The sequence below is a fragment of the Mobula birostris genome, chromosome 22 (assembly GCF_030028105.1).
Source record: "Mobula birostris isolate sMobBir1 chromosome 22, sMobBir1.hap1, whole genome shotgun sequence".
NCBI classification, from domain to species: Eukaryota; Metazoa; Chordata; class Chondrichthyes; order Myliobatiformes; family Myliobatidae; genus Mobula; species Mobula birostris.
Genome location: NC_092391.1, coordinates 8,532,886 through 8,559,693, shown reverse-complemented (window position 1 = coordinate 8,559,693; position 26,808 = coordinate 8,532,886). Strand labels below are relative to the sequence as shown.

General features: G+C 40.8%; 1 protein-coding gene across 3 annotated transcripts in view; it reads left to right on the top strand.

Moving 5' to 3' along the window:
* The window catches only part of scai (suppressor of cancer cell invasion), a 144,111-nt gene that overhangs the window by 35,399 nt on the left and 81,904 nt on the right, over positions 1-26,808 (top strand). Inside the window, exon 2 of one of the 3 annotated variants that reach the window (XM_072239900.1) lies at positions 1,718-1,780. The exons of the other annotated variants lie outside the window; for them this stretch is intronic. The gene's annotated coding sequence lies outside the window, so the exon portion shown is untranslated. The remainder of the gene's footprint in view (positions 1-1,717; positions 1,781-26,808) is intronic. 3 annotated transcript variants of the gene reach the window in all.

The following is a 26,808-nucleotide window of genomic DNA, read 5'->3' as shown; positions in this document are numbered from 1 at the left end:
CAATTATGTTTGTATCCCTATACTTGTGTACTACTGTGTGGACTTTTCCTGTGGTGTTTACTTCTATTGCAAACAGTATTTGTTATTTGTGCAGTTTTTATCTTGGTGAATTTTAATCTACTGTTCACACCTGCAGTTTTCAATTGCAAATGCTTATATGTCTGGATACACATCATTTTGGCTTTGGAAAATTGGTGAAAAGTTTTTTTATTGACATTGTTTATAAACAGAACTTCCATTTCAGTGCTATGGAGACTAAGTAAACCACAAAACTGCTTATGTAAGTTAAATATAATGAAAACTATGGGCATATTAATCTTCTGGAAAAAAGCTCAATCTACAGTATGCAGACGATAGGAGTTTGGTTATACTGTTTTACAAACTTGGAGTACTATAAATGTTTAAAATTTGATTATGAAAGTATTTCACTTTTAACTTGAACTATGATGTGCATTGTTTATAGGACTTGAAGCATTTTACAAACATTTCAAGTGTTGCTTTTACAATTTGCTTGTAAGCACACTATCTTGGTCCCAGAAGCAGCATGAACCAATAATTGTATGGGCTATGAAAGTATTGTTGCATGACTAGTCTTGATTGGAGGCATGAGTTCAAATCCCACAAGGTATTAAGGAATTTCAATTCAGTTAATGTTTGGAATGAGAAGCTATCATCAGTCATTGTGACAATAAAACAACTTAATGATCATATGCACATGTCTGGCTCACTTGTAAACTTCTGGCCGATGTGACTCTGGATCTACTCTGCCACAGTTGCATCTTAACTGATTTGCAAAATGGCTTTAGTAAGTGACTTAAAATAAGGGACAGTAAGGGGCAAAATAGCTGTTATTTTTTCTACTGACAGCCACATTATGAATGAACAAAATGAAAGGAATTCTGTTTTTAAGGGTATTATAAAAATGAGGACAGGTGGGGCATCTTACTTCAGCAGTGCTGTAGATTTTGTGTTAAGTAGCACAGTGCCTTTATGATAAAACATTGCTTGCTACTGTGCTGAGTTGTCAAACCAGATTATTTTGAAATTCATCAGAACATTTGAACTCACATTGAGGTTAAATTGCTGACAATTTGGCTAAACTGTCTCTGTGCACACTAAGTTTGCATATACTAGATGCTGCTTCATCTCAATTTATAGAAAGGGTGATTGTAAGACTTAAGACACTAGTGTAATTTGGCCATGTGATTCATTGAGTCTGCTGTACCAATGGAGCAGAGTCAATGGGCCAAATTAATTGTGGTTTTAATACAAATGCAAAAGGAAATGAGGTTTTGGTGAATAAATGTAGTTGCTAGTTTCCTTATTACAATCTTGAATACAAGTGATTTGAGTGTTAGGTGGTGACTATTCAACTCAGCTGAATCAATGGGATAATTTGTTTCTTCTAATAATTGAACTAATTGTGCTGATGTCATAACAAAATGGCTTTTAATTGGACCATTACCTTGAATCAAAATCCATTAATTCAGTTGCAAGTTTATTGTAAAATGACTAATAGAACAGTCACTTTGAATGATAGTGAAGGGAGCCATAAAAATGTTTTAAAAATCAATTGAGTTCTAAGTATCAACTTTGGCCAAATTGTGGTTGAGTCAAAATGTCGTGGGTCGCATCTCTTAGATTTTAACATTCAATGCACTTAAAACTCAGCTTTGCTGTCTCTGAGAAAATGTAAGTGGTGTCTTTTTTTTTACAGTATTAAACTAAGGTTGTCTTTGATTGCGAATGATGGCATCCTATTGAAGAAATGGTATATTTGGTGAGTGTGTGAAGGTTACCATTTATCCATGAAATATTAATGTACCATTTCACCTCTGAGATGGTGAATGTGAAATTCAGTCTTCTTTACAATTATTCAGTCTAGTTATTGTGCTGTTTTTAAAAAAAAATAAACTATAATTTTAGAGTTGGAAAAGGGACTGCATAATAGTCATTACATAAATGCAATTTGTTTTGAAATGCAGTTGAATTGATGAGTATTTATTAATCTGCTGTCAAGTCTGTTACAGCATGTTTCATCCAACTGGCCTTAGACTGATTGTTAATGTCCAAGAAAAAATTAGATCAGTCCTTGAATTGGAAGTGAAGTTCTTTCTTCTAGTCCCATTGTTCAACCCCCAACCAGCCTTACTCCTGCTTATTGCCTCCTTTTGGTTTTGGGGATTCAGGGGAATGCAGTGATTAATAAAGGAATCTGAGATCATTGAGTTGAAGTATTTGAAGGAATAGACATTAGTTGTGTAGTATTAAAATAAATGGGGTGTAACTTTGATTGAGGTAAGATCAAGTCCACGGTAGTGAGGATTGAAACCATGAACACTTGTGAACCACTCATAATCTTGGGGATCTTTTGTTCTGCAAGCAAGTGAAGGCCAGGGAGAACCATGATAATGGGTGAGTAATACTGAGTATAAACTGCACAGGTCTGGGTGAAATAGCTTAGAGGGTGGCAGATTGCCTGGAGAGTTAAATAATATCATGATTTGATTCAAGTTTTGGCATCTTTGCTGCACATTCACTGACATATTGGTCATTAATGTGCAATGAAGCAGATACATGGCATTTTTCAAATGGAACTAGAGTGCATAGCAATTACTTTCTGTAAAGCAGAATTACTTTTTACATGGAGTAGTGTAGGTTTAATTTCTGCCATTAGAGAAAAGTAATGTTTGTTTTGTTTTAGACTTTAGGGCACCTGGGCTTTCCTGTCAAGTTCTGCATTATTGTCCAATCGCCATTTCTTAGGGCATTGACTCAATGTGGTTGGTAGGTCTGAAGTTACATAGGCCAGACCATGTAAAGATGGCTGATTTCTTTCCTTCCAGGATACTTGTGAACCAAGTGGGGTTTTCAGTGAAGCTGGTAGTTTTGTGATTGTTTCTAATGAGTTTATTAATCAAATAAATAAAGTCCAAGGTAGAGAATTTAAATCTGGATTTAAGGATTTGGCCTTAGAATCTCGATTGTGTTCGGAAGCCTGAGATCTCGGGGGGGTCTGGAGATAGGCGATCAAGGGTTGGTGTCACGGCGGGAGTCTAGTGTGTCATTGGAGAGGCTGTAAAATCTTTTGCTGTGGGCCAAAAGACCCAAGGTCTTTGAGATCTTCAGACACAGCTTGAAATAAATGATGAAACAGACTTAAGATCGTAAACCAGTGGGTTGTCTTCCACTCGTTGTGAAAATGGGGGACACACTCTCTCCCTTGCCAGGGAGAGAGAACCCGTGGGTTGTCCAATCCCGGATGAAATGTGAAGTCTTTGGGGTAACTTTGGTCTGTGTCTTTGCTATTGCTTAGCACACGCTTGGGCTCGGTGATGGTACTGATGCGCGTTTTTTCTTGCTGGTGGGGGGAGGGGAGAAACTGGGGTTCTGATGTTTAACTGTCGTTCATTCTCTGGGGCACTTATGTTTTCGTGGATGTTTGTGAAGAAAAAGCATTTCAGGATGTATATTGTATACATTTCTCTGACATTAAATTTGACCTTTGAACCTTTGAAAAGAATGTGTAGGACCATAAAGGAAAATTGCAAATGAGCAAGATGTCAATTTTACCTGAAATAATGCATTTGGCATGGGGATGGGGGGAAATCATTAAAATTTGCTGGTTTTTTTTTTCACTCAGTTGGCTTATTTCTGCAAGAATCTAAAAGTGTACTTAGGTTTATGTTGCTCAAAAGAACTTGAGCTTTTTCATAATTAGGTTTTCTTTTATTATGTTGAATGTCATGGTTTAGGCAGTCCGGGTACTACCCAGAAGAGGGGCCTTTGACTTGGTGTGGTTTCAGTAACTTGGAGATTAATCATTAGGTTCTTCAGAAATTGGCATTAGACCTTGTAGTGATTTATGTACATTTGGTAATTTTGAAAATGGTCTACTAATGTGTTCAAGAGGATTGAATTGCTGTCTTGTCAAGGAATTATTGAAGGTGAGGAACAGCATTGCAGTGAGAAACTAAGAAATATTTTGAGGCAGTTTGCTGTAACTTGGCTCAACACTGATCTTTACTGAGATTTGGCTCTGTTCATGAACATTTGGCATGAGTCCTAATCATGACAATTTAGCAACTGAGCACTTAAATGACCTTGCACTAAAATGGACTTTTTGTTATAATTGTTTTATTGCAAAAACTTTAATTTATGATTTCCTTGTGAAAGCTGCTTATATAGTGCTATGTGCCTGTGATACTGCTGGAAGTAGAGTTTATGGACATTTTAAACAATTTTCTTTGTCACATCAAAACACAGTGAAATGCATTGTCAATGACCAACATCTGAGGATGTACTGGAGGCAGCCTACAAATATTGCCATGATACTAGTGCCAATACAGCATGCCCACAACTTGCCAACTATTGCCTTGTGTCTTAGGAACGTGAAAGGAAACTGGAGCATCCAGAAGAAATCCACGCAGTGAGGACGTACAAAAGCCTTGGGAATTGAACCCTGATCATGACACTAAAGCATTGTTACACTGTGACTTCACTTTAATCAGGCTTCTATGCCAACAAGAGACTTCCATAGATGTGCAATGGAAAGTCCTGATGGAGGGTCTCAGCCCAAAATATCAACTCTTTCCATGGATGTTGCATGACCTGCTAAGTTCCTCCAGTCATTTGTGTTGCTTTAGATTTCCAGCATCTGCAGATTTTCTCATGTTTCAGTATACTGACCGGTTCATCATGGACTGGTGTGAATGAGAAAGCCTACAAAAAGCAGTGGACGCAGCCTAGTCAATCACAAGTAAAACCTTCCCCACCATTGAGCCCAACTACAAGGAGCACAGTTGCAGGAAGGCGGCATCTGTCATCGAGGACCCCTGCCATCCAACCCATGCTCCATCTGGAGGGAAGTTCAGGAGCCTTGGGACTTGCCACCCACGTTTAGGACTGGGTATTACCCTTCAACTATCAGCCCTTGAACCAGAGGTGATAAATTCACTCCATTCACCTCAACATTGAACTGATCGCATAACATATGAACTCACTTTCAAGGATTCTTCATCTCATGTACTGTTTATTGTTTTTATTATTGTTTCTTGTATTTGCAGTGGTTTTTTTTGAACACTGGTTGTTTGATTGTCTTGTGGGTTTTAATTGTTTCTTTGCATTTACTGAGAATGCCTGCAAGAAAATGAATCTCAGGGTAGTATGTGGTGATCTGTATATACTTTGATCTTTGACCACTAGAACCAAAGAACCAGGTGGCAATACAAAGATTATAGTTGTCAATACGCACAAGGGCAGACTCCGAGTCATTGTCAACTTTCACAATTTTGTTTTAGCTTCTAGTCAAGGATCAGTAATAAAATGTTAGTTAAGCCAACATGTGGCGTTTAATCCCCACGCTAAAAAAATTTAAGCAGATGTTGTATTGAAATTTTACCAAATATTTCATGCCTTAATATATATCGAATGCAATGGAATATATTAAGAGAGGGAGAAGAGAGAATGTCTGCAATGGGTGGGATTTTTTCATTGTGCTGGCTGCTTTACTGAGGCAGCAGAGAGTGGAGACAGTGTATTGTGAGGAACACACAAAAGTTGCTGGTGAACACAGCAGGCCAGGCAGCATCTGTAGGAAGAGCTACAGTCGACGTTTCGGGCCGAGACCCTTCGTCAGGACTAACTGAAAGAAGAGCTAGTAAGAGAATCTATCAGTTAGTCCTGACGAAGGGTCTCAGCCCAAAATGTCGACTGTACCTCTTCCTATTGATGCTGCCTGGCCTGCTGCGTTCACTAGCAACTTTTATGTGTGTTGCTTGAATTTCCAGCATCTGCAGAATTCCTCGTGTCTCCTGCTTATTGTTTGTTTTTAAAAAGAAATGAGTAATTCTGCTAGTTGGCTTTGTTACCTACCTCATAACATTGCATTTAACTTTATTCTAACCACCTTTTATGCTTGCACTCTTGCAATGCTCTCTCCTCTTTAAATACTTGTGGCATTCTGACCTATTGATACTGCAAGCTTAGACTGGTTTCCTTGCACACAAGGAGTAAAGTGATCAATTTAAATGTTTTACTAACCCTTGGTGAAGGAAGTGTTATAAACTTGGAGACTTGAGTAATGATAATCTTGACTAGATTTTGACAAGTGGGCAGCCTAAAGATCTGTCAAAGGGTATACTAGCTGGAAAATTGGTAACCAAGTGACAGTTCACACTAAATAGAATTAATAAGCCATCTGTGCCATCTTTAGATGTACTGCACCAACAATCACTGTCCATTGATTAAAAAATGGGCTTTGTGCTATTAGGGACAAGACTGGGGAAATTTCTTAGCAAGCAGCTAAGTGACCATTTTAAGAAGCCTAGCTGTTGCTCTACTACCTGAATTCATTGTCCTTGATACGTTCAGGCTGCTTTTTGCTCTTGAAGGACAATAGTAAATTGATACTTGACACTTGGCAATCTTTTCCACAGGTCAGTGAATCGTTGTGAAAATGCGCATTTCCTGGCTTTCTACCTAACTTGGCCACCCTATAGGACTCGGATTCTCTTTCTCTTATTTTAGAAACTTCATTGGTGTACCTGAAGGTTTAGAGTTCCTGGGAAGCATTTTTGATCTACAGTGACTATACTCCAGAAGCAAGGTTAGCCGAGCTTGGTTGTTGATCTCACTTGCTTTTGTACACCCATTTCACCTCAGATGGTTGAGGAAGTTTGGTATGGCCCCCAAATCCTAAGAACTTTCTACAGGGGCATAATTGAGAGCATCCTGACTCGCTGCATCACTGCCTGGTATGGGAACTGTACCTACCTTAATTGCGGGACTCTGCAGAGTGGTGTGGACAGCCCAGCACATCTATAGATGTGAACTTCCCACTATTCAGGACATTTACAAAGACAGGTGTTTTTAATATAAAAAAAGGGCCTGAAGGATCCTTGGGGACCTGAGTCACCCCAACCACAAACTGTTCCAGCTGCTACCATCTGGGAAACAGTACTGCAGCATAAAAGCCAGGTCTAACAGGCTCCGGGACAGCTGCTTCCACCAGGCCATCAGACTCATGCTGATTTGAGTGTACTTTATATTACATTGACTGTTCTATTTATTATAAATTACTATGATTGCCTCCATCTAAATGTGCAATGTAAGGATTTTTACTCATGTATGTGACAAGTGTAAGAAATAAAGATCAGTTCACAGTGAAACTGAGGTGCAAGTTGTTCTTTCACTGAAACAGCTGGGAGGATGAATTGAACATTCAACTACTGAGATGAAGATCTTTGTATCATTAATGCCGCCTTGGGATGTCAACATCTCTGAAGATCTATCCTAGGCCCAACATTGATAAAATAACGAAGAAGGCACGTCAGTTATATTTCATTAGGTGTTTGAGGAGATTTGGTATGTCATCAAGGGCTAACAAATTTCTAGATGTACTATAGAGTGTTCCCACTAATTCCTTAATTGGTATGAAGGCATCAATGGACAGGATCAAGAGGCTGTAGACTCGGGCACCTCCATGGGCACAACCGTCCCTACCATTGAGGACATCTTCAGAAAGCAGCATTCGTCATTAAGGACCTTCACCAACTGGGGCATGTTCTCCCTTATTGCTTCCATCAGGGAGAGGGTACAGAAGCCTGAGGACCCTGCAGCTCACTTCCAATCTTTCTGTGGCATTGGTATGATCTCCATTGCATCAATAGGAGCAGGAGCTCCATGTGCACTACATTTATATGCTAGCTGTACTTTGCCAGAAGCTGGTACTGTGGTGCCAGAAGCAACCAATGGAAAGTCTGCAGTGTTCTTCAGACAAGTCAATTGATAACCAACATGGCACTAGTGCTTTTGACTCTTAGATTGTGTTAACTTTACACTCTGCAGTCCACCCCTTCAAAGATGCAACATTGCATTACCTGATCCACAGACTAATATCCTCCCCTATGCTAAATATAGGATGTTAAACCACAAGGCCAATAGTAATTCTGGAGTGTATAATGGTAGTCCACCAACCTAGTTCCCCAAAAAAGCTATTAGCCTCTTCCTGGGATAAAGTAATTATTTGAACTGGTCTCTCACTTTTTTTTTATTGTTAGATGTGGTCAGCCAGGTCAGTAATGTTCCTTAGCTTATCAGGGATATGGGTGTTGCACTCTTGGCCAAGAACAGCACTAGTGCTGCCCCTTTCTGTAAGGAGATCATTTATCATTTCATGGGGATAGCCTGGCTATGCCTTTTTTGGGGGGGGGGGGAGGAGGAAGGAAAGGCCTTTCCAGCTGTTAACTATGCCTCTTGCTACATAGTGTGCTCATCCAGGCCACCAGATTATTTATGTACATAGAAATCCCAGACAAGCAGCCACAGGTAGGCCTGGGAGCCACTCATCCAATAAGTACCACTCAGTATCTTGGGAATGCCCACCTTTACAGTACCATCTGGCGTAGACAGTCATCCCAGGACGCCATTCCTTTTCCCTCTGTGTCCCATTAATTGGACCTGTGCTTGTCAATCCTTTCCCTTGTATATTATTGTAGTGGAAGTCTCTCTAAGTAGTATATAGTAATTGTGCTTCAATAAATCTCAGTGAAAAAAAATCATGATCAAATCCAACTTTTCCAGTAATTTGGATCTAATATGAAATGTTTTGTTTGGAGTGTTGAGGCTTTGATTCATCAAACCTTCAGTGAGTCAAGATGTAGGCTGTAGGTTTATTTATTCAGTTTTTTTCCTTATTGCACATGTTGAGCAGGGGGGATACTGGGAAGGGTAGTTGAATACTTCTCTTGCTGGATATGGGAAGGCAGGGAGATCTCTGGCAACCCTGATGCAAGAAGTGCATCCAGTTGCAGCTTCTAACAGACTGATAAGATGTTGGAACTGGATGAACTCCGTATAATTTGGGAGTCTGAGGCGTTGATGGTCAGGACATACAGGGAGGTACATGTAGTTGCACCTACCTATGTGCAGGACCTAGGTAACTGGGTCTCTATCAGGAGGAGGAAAGGGGAAAGTCGGTCAGTACAGAGTATACCTGTGGCCATTCCCCTCAACAGGTGTAATGCTTTTGATAGTCAGGGTGGGAGATGACCAAACAGAGGAAATCCACAGCATTCAGGTCTCCGGCATTGAGTCTCTGGTTCAGAAGGGGAGAAGAGGTGAGCTGTAGTGTTAGGGGAATGGGAAGGAGGTTGCATTGACAAGAATGAGATTCCTAGATAGTTTATCACCTGGTGGGTGCCATGGTCAGGGACAACTCGGATTGAGTCCTCAGCATTTTTAAGTGGGAGGATGAGCAGCCAGAGGTTGTGGTCCATGTTGGTACCAATGACATGGTTTGGAGAGGTGAAGAGACTCTGCAAAGTGTGTTTAGGGTGTTAGATGCTATGTTGAAGGATGAGGCTGACAGAATTGTGATCTCAGAATTGCTACCCATGCCATGAGCTAGTGAGGCCAAAAATAGGAAGATCATACAGTTAACATCTGCCTAAGGAGATGGTGCAGGAGGAAGTGGCTTTGGCTCTCTCCAGAAAAGGTGGATCCTACAAAAGGATTGGTTTGCACCAAAACTGGAGGGGGACTAATATCCAAGCTGGAAGGGTATGTTGCGTGGGTGGGGAAGGGGTGCGGTTTAATCTAGAATTGCAGGGGGTGGGAATCAAAATGCCAGAACAGATGGAGTGGTTGTGGAAAAATGTGTTATGTTATGCCTACGTATAAGATCAGGAAGCAAAAAGTTGAGCAAGGTGGGTCTAACTTTCAGAGCTGTATATTTCAATGTAAGGAGTGTTGTAGGGAAGGCAAATGAGTTTAGGACATGGATTAGCACATGGAATTGACATTGTATCCATTAGGTCAGACTTGGCTACAGGAGGGGCAGGACTGACAACTCAGGGTTCTGTTTAGACATGATAGGTGAGATTAAAGGGGTGGGGTGGCATTACTAGTCAGGGAAAATGTCACCGCAGTGCTCAGTCAGGACGATTGGAGAACTTGTCTAGTGAGGCTTTGAGAATTAAGGAATAAGAAAGGTATAGTTTTTCAAGTGTAATTTTTCTTAATCAGTATATGGGTCCCAACTGGAGAGTGTGATAGTAGAATTCCTATTGGGGTATACACAGGGTAGGGGAGAGAAGTTTGTGTAGGGGAACACTTTGCAACTAGTGATTATCATACCAATAGTATCAGGTAATTATGGAAAAGGATAGGTCTGGTCTTTGGATTCTAAATTGGAGAAAGGTCAATTTTGATATCAGAGGATCTGGCAAGTGTGGATTAGGACAGGTTGTTTTCTGGCAAAGGTGTACTTGGTAAACGGGAGACCTTAAAGTGAAATTGAGTGCATGGTCCTGTCAGAATAAAAGGCAGATAACAGGATTAGTGAACTTTTTTTTTGAGAGATAAAGGCCATGGTTAAGAAAAAGGTGTACCTCATTTGTTCCTACTTGCTCCACTTGAAGATACAAAGTGCATTTGTTATTGAAAATATGTATGTAGTATACAACCCTGAGATTAATCTTCCCACAGACAGTCACAGAACAAAAACCATAGAACCCATTCAAAAAAACTTCAAATCTCTAACGTGCAAAATAACAAATCATGCAAACAACAAGAAAACATACAAACAATGCAGAATATCAAATAATGAAGTAATTGAAACAGTACAGACATATGCAGTTCATTCTAGCGCTGTTGTTTGTTGACTGCAGGCTGCAAAGCCAAATTAAAATCGCACAAAATAACAACAGAAAAGGGCAGCCAGAAACGGTGAACAAGAGTCCAATCCACAGACTGCATTGATTAAACCTTGCCCAAGACTCTGGCAGCATTGAGTGAGAGAGGGAGAGATGCTGATTAAATGCAGAAACCTTCCTCTGGGAGCAACAAGGGACTGGTCATTGCAGGCAGATAGCGCTGAATACCCACTCACCTTCCACTCTTGACCTCGTTGATTTCAATCTTCCTTGACACCTTATTGGCGAGAACTGGGGTAAGTCGTGGGCTCATGCCCCAGCTCCAGACCGCACACTTCACTCAACCTCAAACTCCCTCTGAGACAACAAAGTGCCAGATTGCTCAGTTGGCCCAAAAACAATCATTAAAATGTAGATCACAAACTCTGATAGCAGAATCGTATTTGTCGTTGTCGTAATCGTAATCTAGTCAGGAGGAAGAAGGCAGCATACATGAGGTTTGGGAAGCAAGGATCAGATGGGTCTATTGAGGAATATAGGGAAGCAAGAAAGGAGCTTAAAAAGGGGCTGAGAACAAGAAAGGGACATGAGAAGGTCTTGGCGAGTAGGGTAAAGGAAAACCCCAAGGCATTCTTCAATTATGTGAAGAAAAAAAGGATGACAGGAGTGAAGGTAGGACAGATTAGAGATAAAGGTGGGAAGATGTGCCTGGAGGCTGTGGAAGTGAGCGAGGTCCTCAATGAATACTTCTCTTCGGTATTCACCAATGAGAGGGGACTTGATGATGGTGAGGACAATATGAGTGAAGTTGATGTTCTGGAGCATGCTGATATTAAGGGAGAGGAGGTGTTGGAGTTGTTAAAATACATTAGGACAGTTAAGTCCCCGGGGCCTGACGGAATATTCCCCAGGCTGCTCCACGAGGCGAGAGAAGAGATTGCTGAGTCTCTGGCTAGGATCTTTATGTCCTCGTTGTCCACGGGAATGGTACCGGAGGATTGGAGGGAGGCGAATGTTGTTCCCTTGTTCAAAAAAGGGAGTAGGGATAGTCCGGGTAATTATAGACCAGTGAGCCTTACGTCTGTGGTGGGAAAGCTGTTGGAAAAGATTCTTAGAGATGGGATCTATAGGCATTTAGAGAACCATGGTCTGATCAGGGACAGTCAGCATGGCTTTGTGAAGGGCAGATCGTGTCTAACAAGCCTGATAGAGTTCTTTGAGGAGGTGACCAGGTATATAGATAAGGGTAGTGCAGTTGATATGATCTATATGGATTTTAGTAAGTCATTTGACAAGGTTCCACATGGTAGGCTTATTCAGAAAGTTAGAAGGCATGGGATCCAGGGAAGTTTGGCCAGGTGGATTCAGAATTGGCTTGCCTGCAGAAGGCAGAGGGTGGTGGTGGAGGGAGTACATTCAGATTAAGGATCTGTTCTGGGACCTCTACTTTTCGTGATTTTTATTAACGACCTGAACGTGGGGGTAGAAGGGTGGGTTGGCAAGTTTGCAGACGACACAAAGGTTGGTGGTGTTGTAGATAGTGTAGAGGATTGTCAAAGATTGCAGAGAGACATTGGTAGGATGTAGAAATGGGCTGAGAAGTGGCAGATGGAGTTCAACCCGGAGAAGTGTGAGGTGGTACACTTTGGAAGGACAAACTCCAAGGCAGAGTACAAAGTAAACGGCAGGATACTTGGTAGTGTGGAGAAGCAGAGGGATCTGGGGGTACATGTCCACAGATCCCTGAAAGTTGCCTCACAGGTGGATAGGGTAGTTAAAGCTTACGGGGTGTTAGGTTTCATAAGTCGAGGGATAGAGTTTAAGAGTTGCGATGTAATGATGCAGCTCTATAAAACTCTGGTTAGGCCACACTTGGAGTATTGTGTCCAGTTCTGGTCACCTCACTATAGGAAGGATGTGGAAGCATTGGAAAGGGTGCAGAGGAGATTTACCAGGATGCTGCCTGGTTTAGAGAGTATGGATTATGATCAGAGATTAAGGAAGCTAGGGCTTTACTCTCTGGAGAGAAGGGGGGTGAGAGGAGACATGATAGAGGTATACAAGATAATAAGAGGAATAGATAGAGTGGATAGCCAGCGCCTCTTTCCCAGGGCACCACTGCTCAATACAAGAGGACATGGCTTTAAGGTAAGGGGTGGGAAGTTCAAGGGGGATATTAGAGGAAGGTTTTTTACTCAGAGAGTGGTTGGTGCGTGGAATGCACTGCCTGAGTCAGTGGTGGAGGCAGATACACTAGTGAAGTTTAAGAGACTACTAGACAGGTATATGGAGGAATCTAAGGTGGGGGCTTATATGGGAGGCAGGGTTTGAGGGTTGGCACAACATTGTGGGCTGAAGGGCCTGTACTGTGCTGTACTATTCTATGTTCTAAAGTAAAGTGGGTTCATGTCTGAAGGATGTTGTCTTTGGTAGAGTTGTTCACTGATTTCCTTAAGAGTTCTCCTGCATTTCTGAAATCGGGAGCTAAAAGAAGGCATGAGGTTGCTGTAGAAAACAAGGTGAAGAAGAATCTTAAGAGATTCTACAGATGTGTTGAGAGCAAAAAGATTGCAAGGGACAAAATTCCTCTGGGAGATCAGTGTGGCCATCTATGCATGGAACTGAAAGATGAGATCTTGCACGAATATTTTGCATCTATATGTACTCGGGAGATGATCAGTCTGTTGAGTGAGGCAGTGCAGCAGTGAGGTCATGGACCCCATACAAATGAAAGAAGAGGTGTTTGCTGTTTTGAGGCAAATTAGGCTGGATAAATCCTTGGGGCCTGACAAGGTGTTCCCTTGAACCCTGTGCAAGGTAGGTGCAAAAGTTAAAGGTCCTGACAGAAGTATTTAAATCATCCTTGGCTATGGGTAAGTTGCAAGAGGATTTGAGGATAGCTAATCTTTTGTTTAAGAAGGGGGCTTTTAAAAATAAATAAATAAGCCAGAGAATTGTATGTTGGTAAGCCTGACACCACTGGTGGGAAAGTAATTGGAAGTTATTCTAAGGGACTAGATATAAGTATTTGGCTAGACAGGGTCTGATTAGGGATAGGCAACATGGCTTTATGCATGGTAGGTCATGTCTAACCAATCTTCTAGTTTTGAGGAAGTTACTGGGAAGGTTCAAGGCATTGGATGTTGTCCACTTGGACTTTGTCAAGAGTTCTACATCAATCAAAACAAGTTTAATAAGCCATAGAAAAACCTACCGATGCTCACCACTAAGATCAAGGTGAGAAGACAGCAACTAGTGGGGCACTGTCTACGCCACCCGGAGCTACCTGCCAGCCTAGTTATCATATGGGAGCCCAAGCATGGGAGGATGAACCCTGGGTGCCCTCCCAAGACTATGGTCAACACGCTCCTAGAAGACAGCGGTGTGGCTAATGTAATGAACTGAACACAGAGGGAAAGGGAGAAGTGGAGAGTCTGTCATTGTGCCTGATGCCAGCCCCCTCGGCCTGAGTCGATGTAGTAGTAGTATACATAGATGCAGCTGAATGAGACAGCATTCCTGTGGGGCCAGTGTGCAAAAACATTCAAAATAGCAAGCAAACATTAACGAGTAACATTATTCAAAATATCGAGCAAAGAAGCATATTGACTTAGGGTGGGTGGGAGGAGGAGGAATGTGGGAGTTCAAGAAAGTTCAGGCACTTGGTTTTCAAGCTGAGGTAAATTGGAATAGCCATTCTCTTCATGGGAGAAGCCAGAGAGTGGTGGTAGATGGTTAACACTTTGACTGGAGGCCTGTGACGCGTAGTGTACTGCAGGGATTCGTACTGGGTCTGTTGTTTGTCATCTATACCAACAATCTGAATGATAGTGTGGTAAAACTGGATCAACAAATTTGTGGATGATTTCAAGATTAGGGGCGTAGTGGACAGAGGAAGACTATCAAAGCTTGCAGAGGAATCTGGACCAGTTGGAAAAATGGCAGATGGAATTTGATGCAGACAAGTGAGGTGTTGCACTTTGGGAGGACCAACCAGAGTGAGTCTTACACGGTGAGCAGTAGGGCACTGAGAAGTGTGATAGATCACTGGGATCTGTGAATCTGTAATTCCTTGGAAGTGGTGTCACAAGTAGACAGGGTTACAAAGAAAGTTTTTTTTTTGGCACATTCACCTTCATAAATCGGGTATTAAGTACAGGTGTTGGGATGTTAGGTTAAAATTGTACAAGATATTGGCGAGGCCTAATTTGGAATATGGTGTGCAGTTTTGGTCACCTACCTATAGGAAAGGTGTAAGTTAATTGAAAGGCTTCAGAGAAAATTCATGAATATGTTGCCGGGAGGACCTGAGTTGTCGGGAAAGGTTGAGTATGTTAGGACTTTATTCCTTAGAATGTAGAAGTTTAAGAGGAGATTTGATGGAAGGCATACAAAATTGAGGGATATAGATGAGGTATAATGTAAGCAGTTTTTTTTCCACTGGGGTTGGATGGGATGAGGTAGAAGTCATGGGTTAAGGGTGGAAGGTGAGAAGTTTCAGTGGAACTTCACTCGGTGGTGAGTGGAATGAACTGCCACTGGAAGTGGTGGATGTGAGCTTGATTTCACATTTGTGAGAAATTTGGAGAGGCACATGGATGGGAGGGGTTTAGAGGCTTGTGGTCTGGGTGCAGGTTGGTGGAACCAATCTGATAGTTTGGTATGGGCTTGATAGGCTGAAGGGCCTGTTTCTATGCTGTAGTGTTATATGACAATAACTCTGTTGTTATCTGCTAAATATAGTAATTCCTTGTCAAGAAAACATTCAGCTCATTCCTCAAATGATAGTTTGACTTGGAACAAGACTTTTCACCTTTTTAATATACTGAAGCATCATATTAACAGTGTAGTGTATATTAGCCATGATTAAGTATAGGTTTACAATGCACATAGTAAGTTTTAAAGCTGTATGAAGAGATTTCCTTCAGTTTAGGATTCTCTGCAAGTTTGTTGATGAATTCAAAAGTATTCAGACAATAACTTGGAGCACTTATGAACTATGTAGTTTAAATTACTTTAGAATAAGGTGTTAGTTAAAAGCAAGGTTAAATAGGTTGAGTTGGTGTTTTGAAGTATCCATGGAGTCTTAGTTCTAGGTATTGAGTTCCATCGTTTGAGGGTGTAGTTTTAAAAGAAAAAAAGCTGATTTCTCAATTATCTTTAGAGAAATTGTTTAAATTTAAGAGACTGGCAAAAGACATGAGAGCTTGAGCAGGATTATAAAACAAGTGATTCTGTGATTTACTCTGGTCCCAGACCACTTGAGAACTTAAGCCAATTTAAAAAAATATAAGAACCTATTGCAGGGTAGTTAGATGGCAGTGATGATCAAGTTTAGCAGTGGTGTTCTTAGTGAGTTGAAGTTTGTCAATAGATTGCTTTGGAAGGTTAGTTTGAATGTAGATGACACCAAGACTGAGGGTGTAGTAGACAGTGAGGAAGGCTATCGTGGCTTGGAGGGATCTGCATCAGCTAGAAAAATGGACCAAAAATGGCACATGGAATTTAGTGCAGACAAATGAGTTTTTGCACTTTGATTGGTCCAACCAGGGGGGTGGGTCTTACGCAGTGAACAGTAGGACACTGAGGAGTGTGGTTGAACAAAGGGATCTGGGATTACAGGTACATAATTCATTGAATATGGTATCACAGGTAGGTAGGGTTGTAAAGAGCTTTTGGCGCTTTGGCCTTCATAAGTCAATGTTTTGACTATAAAAGACGTGTTGAAGTTGTATCAGATGTTGGTGAGGCCTAATTTGGAGTATTGTATGCAAGTTTGGTCACGTTTCTGCAGGAAAAATAAACGAGGTTGAATGCAGAGAAAATTTACAAGGATGTTGCTAGGTCTGAAGAACCTGAATTATAAGGAAAGATTGACTAGTTAGGACTGTATTCTTTATAACTTAAAAGATGGATAGGAGATTTGATGGAGGTATACAGAATTGAGGGGTATAGCTAGGTAAATGCAAGCAGGATTTTTTCAGAGGTTGGGTGGGACTGCAACCAGAGGTCATGGATTAAGGGTGAAAGGTGAGAAGTTTAAGGGAGACATGAAGGGAAACTTCACATATGGGGTCATGAGTGTGTAATCAGCGAGCTTAATTTCAATGTTTGGTAAGTTTGGTTTGGTGCCTGGATAGTAGGATTATGGAGAGCTATGGTCCAGGTACAGGTTGTTGTGTGTAGGCAGTTTAAATGATTTCTGCATGGACTAGATGGGGTGAAGAGCTTTCTGTGCTGTACTTCTGACTCTAGTTAATAAATGCATTGCAGTAATCTAGTCTGTTCAATTATCAAGGTGTGAATTAGTTTCTCAGCGGTATTGTGACAGAAATGGATGTACTTTTGCAGTATTTAAGTATGGACATAATGCTCTGGTTGCTTTCTTTGTGGGATTTAAAATTCAAATTTGAATCGATGATAACACCCGGACTTGTTACTTCTGCTTTTATTTGGGGGTGGGGGGGGGGAGTGCAATTCCCAAGTTTATCAACAAGTTATCTCTTGGCTTTGGGACAGACTGTTTCCATTTTTCATCTTTTGGTTCTAAGAAATTATTGCTGATCCATTTGTTTGTTGCACCATACCAGATGTTGTTGTCATCAGGCTCAACCAAGATGTACAATTGTTATTTGCATAACTGGAAATCAAATTTGTGCTCTGCGCTCTCCTCAGCATGAATAAGAGTAGGAGACCAAAACTGCTTCCCTGAGCAGCAGTAAAATGTACATCGTATCTCTAAGATTGAACAAAACCAATTAAGGGCACTACCAGAGGGGCCAATCCAATTCTCAACGTGATCTAGGAGAATGTGGTCAATTGTGTGAAAGGCAGCACTTGGGTCTCAGAATTAGGACCAAGACCCTGTTGGCATCAATGCTGAGCCCAAGGTCACTGATAATTTTGGTGTGTGTCTTCTCCATGCTATGATTTGCTCTGAAACCTGAAAAACTTCTACAGTCTTGTTCTCATTCAGAAAGTACAATTGGTTGAAAATTATTTCTCCAGAGTCTCGCCCAGGATGAGGAGATTTTGATTATAGGCCTGTCATTAGCTCACCAAGACTTGGCTTTTAAAATCGGGACTTGCCAGTCTCAGTTTTGAAGGTATCTGTTAAAACTCCAGTTTTTAGTGATGTGTAAATTTTTCTAACAGCATCAAAAAGACTAAGTTCTTAAGTGTGGTGGTGGCGGGGTCGAGACAGGAAGTATATGGTATAATCTTTCTAACAATCTTGTCGAGATTAGCATCAGAAATCCTTGTAAATTTTAACATGATTGCCATCGTTTGGCTATAGGGTTACCAGTATCTGTAGCTATATTCTCCCTAATGGAAGTAATTTTGTCCACTCGAGGTCCCTGTTGGGCTTTCTGATACGGCTTCAGTTTACTACGAAGCTCTGTACAATACACTTTGATTCATTTATGCTGATTTTTTTCACTTGTTCAGTTAACAAAAGGATTTGCTCTTTAAACTTTTTACTGTTGTAGATTATCACAGGTTTCCATTTCCTTTTCCATTTGTTCCGTTAACTGAATGCGATTCTCAAGCTGACTACATGTTAGCTTAAACTCACAGATCTGTCCCCTAACCCAGCATGCTGACACTTAACTGACAATGCCGCTAATGTCCAGCCAGACTTTTCCTTACCCAAAGGCATTCTCTGGACCTATCCCATTGATATTTTACTAGACCTATATTACATTAATCTATTTTGATAATGTATTTCCTCTGCATTTTTCTAAATATCATCAAATTAAATTTTCAGTTAAGAACCTTCTGTCATTTGTTCATATGTAGCTTGAAAGTAGCTCACCCTTTTTTCTATAGTAGATTTCATGACTATCTGTTGTCTTCATTCATGTCTTACTTTGTACATGTATACTTGGGCAGTGATTGAAATAGTGGATTGAGATCATCACCTTTAGGATTTTTTAATGTCACTTTGGCATTGCAATTGGGATAATTTAGGATTTCATTTGCAATTTGGTATGGTGAAATCATCTGAAGTTTTCTATTTGGGTTCAGTTCTCTGTAGGTTGCTATTGTAGTGGCTTAGTGTTTGCCGCATAAACGAGACCTTTTCTGAGAGTTGACTGATAATTAAATTTCTTGGTAGTTGGGTTTATCACACCTTTTAGAACTGTATGTATGTTCCCCCTTTTCAAAATCTCCTGAACATTCTGCTACTGAAAGATCCACTCCAATATTTTCCACTCTGAATAGTAGCTGGGCAGAGTCACTGAAACCACTGGTGCAGTTTCTCTCTCCAAATTTCTTTTGTTTTGAAAGAGCAATCTGATCACCTTTTTATATATATATATATATATATATATATATATATATATATATAAATAAATCATGGGTGATCCACTGACAATTCTGGTTCATCCTTGTGCCCTGAATATTACTCTGGCACAACTGAATGGGGTTTTTAATGCTTTTTCAAAATGTTTTCAACCAGTGTGAAAGGTTAACACTATCTGCTGGTCAAAACCCACTGCCACAATGTTGGCTATAGACTGACCCTTTTGAAGAACACTGCAGCCCTTCCATTGGCTGTTTCTGGCATGATTGTACTGGATTCCAGTTCCAAAAGGCATGGAGCTCTTGCTTTCTCGGGGTTCACCAATGGCATGGAAATATTGGAAGTGTGCAGTAGATAGAAGGCCTGTGTCTGTACAGCCACTTATCTGTAACCTGAATGTATTGCTGAATGTGTTGGTCTGTCTTAATAAATAGTTTTAAAAACTTGCCTGTATTTCAGTGTCTTTTTGTCCTTTTACCAAATCCACAAATGTAGTTCCCTGCATATATTGGTGTAGCCAGTTTCATCTTGTTCTATTACCAAATCTTAAAAGTAGAAGAATGGGACCCTACCCCACTTCCATGTGAGGAATAGTGTCCCAGGGTGGAGTGATAACAGTGCGGGATTCAGAAACACACATAAAAATTGCTGCGCTCACCAGCAATTTTTGTGTGTTGCTTGAAATTCCAGCATCTGCAGATTTCCTCTTGTTTGGGATTCAGAAATCTTGTCAACCTGCTGTGGGCCACAGCATGCTGTTGGATTTGTTAGATAAGCTGGACCCCTGTAGGGTGAAAATGGGACACCACGTTGTGTTGGTGTTGAATCAGGTTAGACTTCCAGTTGACCTTTAGGCAATCCTGCACAAGGAATCCCAAGTCCCTTTGCACCGCAGATTTCTTAATTCACTCCCCATTTAGAAAATAGTCTCTGCCTTTATTCCTTCTACCAAAGCATATGACTATACACTTCCCTACACTATATTCTATCTCCTATCTCCCAATCTAAGTCCTTCTCCAGACCCTCTGCTTCCTCAGTGCTACCTGCCTGCCCACCTATCATTGTATTGTCTACAAACTTGCCCACAAAGCCTTCAGTTCTGAAAGCCATTTCATTGACATGTAACATGAAAAGAAGCTCCCAACTTCACCCTTGTGGCACATTACTAATCACCAACAGCCAATCAGAAAGGGCCCCTTTTATTTCCACTCTGCCTCCTGTCAGTCAGCCAATTTTCTATCATGCTAGTATCTTTCCCATAATACCATGGGATCTTATTAAGCAATCTCATACACAGCACTTTGTCGAGGCCACTAAGCATCTGAATAAACGACATCCATGAACTCTCCTTTGTCTATCTTGCCTGTCAGTTCCTCAGAATTTCAACAGGTTTGTCAGGCAAGATTTCCTCTTAAGGAAACCGTGCTGACTTCTGCCTATTATGTACCTCCCAAGTATCCTGAAACCTCATCCTTAAAAATGAACTTTATCTTCCCAACCACTGTCAGGCTAACTAGCCTATAATTTCTTTTCTTCTGCTGCCTTCAAAGTGAAGTAATATTTGCAATTTTCCGGTCCTCTGGAACCATTCCAGAATCTAGTGATTTTTGAAAAGATTATTGCTAAAGTCTCAGGTCTCTTCAGCTACATCTTTCAGAACCCTGGAGTGTAATCCATCTGGTCCAGGTGACTTTACCTTCAGTCCTTTCAGTTTTCCAAGCTCCTCCTTAGTAATAGCAACTGCACTCACTTCTGCCTCCGATGCTCAAATTTCTGGCAAACTGTTGGTGTCTTCCACGGTAAAGAATGGTGCAAAATACTAAGTTCATCTGCTGTTTCCTTGTCCCCATTACTATCTTTCAGTTCTATTTCCACTTACCTCTTTTATTCTTTATGTACCTTAAAGCTTTTCAAAGGTTCATTTATTATCAAAGTATACAACCAAGAAAGAAGAACAGCAACATAACTATCAACCCCTAAATCACTCTACCTTGCACACAAAAAAGATCAGGCCAAAAACAGTATTTATGTATTTTGAAAAAACTAAGACTGAGAAAATTCCCTTGCCCAAGTCCATCTCCAAAATGCAGAAAATCTGGGCAACATTCTCTGGGCACAGCAGCAGGGTCTCCCTCTCTGGCACCAGAGTGATCCCACCAATGATCAAAGGGCAGTCTCCCCTCTCTGATTGCTGGTGAGATTACTCTGAATCAAATGGCAAGCAGCTGGCACTTGCCTTCTCGTTCACCTCCTTTAGGTATCCTCTTTGATATTATTGACTAACTTACCTTCATATTTAATTTTCCTTCCTTATTTTTATTAAGTAGCCTGTTGGATTTTAAACATTCCAATCCTCTGACTTCCCACTACTTTTTGCTATTATGTGCTCTCTTTTGCTTCCATATTGTTTTTGATATTTTTTTCCCCCTTGTCATGGTTATGTGATCCTCCCTTTAGAATACTTGAATGTGTATCACCTCACAGGTGGTAGCAGTGAGAAGAGGGCAATGTCCTGGGTGATGGGTGTTCTTAATGATGGATGCCACCTTTTAGAGATATTGCCTTTTGAAGATACCTTCTTAGGATGGAGGGCTAATGCCCATGTTGGCTGAGTTTTCAACCCTCGAGGCTTTTTCTGATCCTGTTTAGTGGCCCCTCCAGACTAAAGAATGATGCTACCAGTTGGAATGCTCCCTACGGTACATCTGGAAATTTGCTAGACTCACTTTAATGAAATATAGCAACCGATGTGCCGCCTTTGTTATTTTATGAATATGTTGGACCCGGGATAGATTGTCAGAGATATTGACAGCCTAGATGATATTAGTGGTCCAGAGATGTGGGAAGGAATCTATGATTGATAGGGTTATTGGTAGATTAGTAGAAAGATCTTCATTGCAGAGTTGTTGAACATTTAGTCCATCCTCTGAGAGGCTTCAGTGAAAGAGTTGACAATGACTTTTATCTCAATTTTACAGTGTACAAAGGCAAGTGATATCTGTACTTGGCAGACCAACAACCAAGCTTGGCTAACCTTGCTTCTGGAGTATTGTCACAGTAGATCACAATGCTTCCCAGGAAGTGTAAACTTTCAGGTATATCAATTAAATTTCTAAAATAAGAGGAAAATAATCTGTGTCAAATAGGATCTTCAGGTTAGGTAGAATGCCAAGAAATAATATGGTCACAAAAATTCATTGACCCATGGAAAAGATTGCAAGATAAATGGCAAGTATCAAATTAATACTGTCCTTCAAGAACAAAAGACAACCTGAATACATGTGAATGAAATCACCGTATAGTTACTGGTAGATACAAAGCAGCTTCTTTATTTGACAAAACAAGGTTCAGCAGGCATCATACAGACGGAGATGCTTTCGGTGGAAAGGTCTGCTGGCCCTGTGATGGGGTTTGATATTTATTTGCTAAACACAAAGGACAATTCCATATCTACAAAGTATAGACAATGCTTTCTTTTGAAGCTACATACATACTTCACACCTTTTGATTAAGTCCATTCCACCAGTGCCAGCAGCTTTCAGGCTGGTATTCAGGAATCCGTTGTTCCAAATTAAATCCACAATATGTTTATTTGGTATTTTACATGCTTAACATGAAGGACAATCCATATTTACCCTTCCTGACGAAGGGTCTTCGCCCAAAGCATCGACTGTACCTCTTCCTATAGATGCTGCCTGGCCTGCTGCGTTCACCTGCAACTTTGATGTGTGTTGCTTGAAATTCCAGCATCTGCAGGTTTCCTTGTGTTTGCGTTACAAAGTATAGATAAGGTTGTCTTTGAAACTACCTGTAAACTTCACACTTCCATCGGCAGCATCTGGGCTGGTATTCCGTTATTCACAGCTTTTAGGAACGGCATTGTTACAAATAATGAACTGGGTTCACAGCTTTTAGGAAATGCATTGGTATGAACTCAATCCACAGTACTTTGTCAAAGAACAGAAGACTGGTGGCCAAAGTCATTTAAGTGTAAATGAATCATCTACCCAAAAACTTACTCTAACACGTGAAAGGCAATGAATTGATGTAGTAGAGTGACAGCTAGGCTGCTGAAGGTAATCACTGAGTTATGCACACAAAATGCTGGAGGAAGTCGGCAGACCAGGCAGCTTCTATGGAAAAGTGTACAGTCAGTGTTTTGGGCTGAGATCCTTCAAGACTGGAGGGGGAGTAGATTTAAAAGGTGGGGGAGGGGAGAGAAACACAAGGCAATAGGTGAAACCTGAAGGCGGGGGGGGGAATGATGTAAAGAGCTGGGAAGTTGAAAGAGATACAGGGCTGGAGAAATGGAGGGGGTCTGATAGAGGACAGAAGGCCATGGAAGAAAGAAAAGGGGGAGGAGCATAAGAGGGAGGCAATGGACTGGCAAGGAAATAAAGGGAGAAAGAAAAGTGGATGGGACTAGTGAAGTGGGGGGGGGGGGTATTATTGGAAGTTTGAGAAATCAGTGTTCATGCCATCAGGTTGGAGACTACCCAGTAAATTAGTTGCTTGTTTAAGATCCTTATGAAAGATTTCACCAGTCTTGTCCAGCACAAAGCCCATTTCTTACCAATGGACAGTGACTGTTGGTGCAGTATATCTAAAAATGGAATAGATGACTTATTAATCCTATTTACTTAGAAATGTCACTTGGTTACTAATTTTCCAAATAGTATACCCTTTAACAGATCCTTTTGGAGCTGCCCACTTATCAAATAATTCAAACAAGATGAATTTTACTCTAGTCTCTTAATTTATAAGGTATCACTCACCCGAGCAAACACTTAAATTGATCACTTTACTCCTCTTGTTCAAGGAAACAAGTCTAAGCTTACAGTGTCAAAACTTTGAGCTTAGAATGGCACAGGTATTAAAGAGGGGTGAGAGTCTATGTGTAAAGAAATGGAGGTAGTGTTCATGGACGATTCAGAAATTTGATGGCTGAGGGGAAGAAGCTGTTTGAAGTATTGAACCGGGTTCTGAAAAACGACTTCAAACTGAAACATTTCCATAAATACTGCTTGTTCTCACTGAGGATTCCCAACATTTCTGGTCTATTGCCATCGCAGAAGGAACAGTTTAACTAAGAAGAAGCAGTAACTTGGCAAACAATAATAAGCTACAAAGACAAATAAAAGACTGTGAGAAAGGTAGTTACAGACAAGGAGAATAAAGACTATTTACTGCAACTGTCATGCAACTTTTTGGTTTTTTTTAAAACAATCCTTTTAATTATTGTAGAATTAAAGTAAATAAAGTCTGACAAATGCTTGAATGTTTACTCTTGTACCTGAAGCAATTTACTTTCTACAAGCCTAGGTGTAGGAGCATAAATAAAAGGAAATGGTCAAAGTCAGATAAGCTTGAACCATGATGGCCACCAAACTGTTTGAAGATTTCCAAAATCAGTGGATTTCTAAGAACATTTTGCTTTGTTGAGAAAGAATCAAATATAGTTTTACAATACTTCATCAATTTGTCTTTGGTATTCCCTCAGACCTGAGCATGATTTGCTTCTGCTATTGCTCTGAGATGACTGGTAGTCCATATGGAAACCATAGACTGCAGTCAGTGGCCATATCCTCGTATCCTGTGCAGGTTATCTGTCATCCTGTTACCAAAGATAAATAAGGTAACATGCCTTAATGACTACTACCCAGTGTCTCTGGCATCTGTTATCTTCGATGCTGCTCACAGCAGGCATCAATTCTAGCCCTGCAGACAACCTTGACCTACAGCAATTTGCCTACCACTGAAGTAGGTCTAAGATAGACATCATCTCCTTTGCCCTACGCACATCTCTGATCCATTTGGACACAGTAAAGTCACCTACATTAGACTTAATTCTACAGATGCTGGGGATCTTGAGGAACAGACAAAAAATGCCGGAGAAACCTGACAAGTCAGGCAGCATCTATGAAGGGGAATAAACTGTTGGTGTTTTAGGTGAAGATCTTTCATCAAGTTGCTTCATTGTGTGTTACCCATATTAGACTATTGTAGCAGTTAGCGTGACACTAACACAGCTCAAGTGTTCAGAGTTCAATCCCAGTGTCATCTGTAAAGAGTGTATGCTCTCTCCATGGAATTGTGTGTACTTTCTCAGGGTCCTCTGCTTTTCTCTCAAGTCCAAAGATTTATTGGGTCGGTTAATTGGTTATTGTAAATTGTCCTGTGTTTAGGTTAGGATTGGGGTTGGGTGGTGTGGCTTGAAGAGCCTCTTTCACTTTGTACCTATGAATAACTCAATCAATAGATAGTCTTCAATACTGTAATTCTAGGCAAACTCACCACTAAGCTTTGGACCCTGAGAGTCGGTGCCTCCATCTACAACTAGATCTTTGACTTCCTGAACACCAGACCACAACCAGCTAAGGATAGGCAACAACACTTCCGCCACAATTATTCTAAACACTAGTGCCCCACTCTATTTCCAGTACACTTATGACTATGTGGCCAGATTCTACTCTATCTCCTTTGCCAAATTTGAAGGTAATACCATGATAGTGGGCCATATCTCAATAATGAGTTAAAAGAAGATGGTGCCTAGTGATGTGGTGTTATGACAACAACCTTTACGTCAGTGTCATCAAAAGAGCCGGTCATTGATTTCGCAAAAGGGGACAGTGCACATACTTCTGTCTACGTCAGTGGCAGTCAAGAGTGTTGAGAGTTTCAAGGTCCTTAACGTGAACATACCAACCACATTGATGCCATGGCCAAGAAAACACCAATCTTACTTCCTCAAAAGACTATAGAAATTTGGCATATCCCCACTGACTCTTACCAATTTTTTCAATGCGCTGTAGAAAGCATTCTGCCTGGCTGCATCACAACTTGATATGGCAACTGTCTGCTTGTGACTGCAAGCACTAACATAGTTCAGAATATCATGGAAACCATTCTTCACTTGATGAACTCTGAATGCTCTTCTTGCTGCCTCAGTAAAGCAGCTAGCATAATCAAAGACCCTACCCACAACGGTGAACATTCTCTCCCTTCTCCCCATCATACAAAAGCCTGAAATCATGTACCACTTGGCTCAAGGGCAGCTTCTATTCTGCTGTTCTATCACTATTGAATGGTTCCCCAGTGCAATGACATGGACTCTTGACTTCACAATGTACCTTGTTATAACCTTGCACCTTGCCTAACTGCTCTGCACTCTTTTTGTAGCTGTTGTACTTTATTTTGTGTTGCTGTTTTACCTTATTCTAGCTCAATGCACCAGGTAATGACTTGATTTGTATGAGCAGTGTGCGTACAGATGCATACCTCAGTACATGTGACAATAATAACCAGTTCCAATTCCAGAGTCTTCCACAGGTGGGATGGGAATTCCCTCATCAGACAGGCTAGTAGACATTTCAAAGGTGGCATAGTCCTAACATTTGCTCTCTTCAATGGGGACATTGCACTTTTGAGGGTATCCCTGAGTCATTTCTTCTTTCTGCCTTGTAACCTTATGACAGGAAAAAGCTGGGAACAACAGTTTCATGAATCTGATGTGTGGCATACTGATAAAATGGATTGCCCAAGTTGATCCAGTTTAGGGGGTTCAATACTCTTGGCACATGACAGAAAGCTGACATTGATTCTCTTATACTTTCAATGAATTTGGAGGATTCTGGGGGCATAGTGTTAGTGGTATCCTTCCAATGCCTTGAATGCTTATTTGTGACACTCCAGGTTTTATGAGTACCCGGAACATTTACTTGGACTGCAGCATCACTACTATATGTTTTGAGCCAAGTTTGAAGTGTTGGTCTTTAAATGTGCATTTTCTCAATTGCATGAAGTTTCTTTGGATCTACTCAAAGTGTAGAAAATATCTTCGATGTC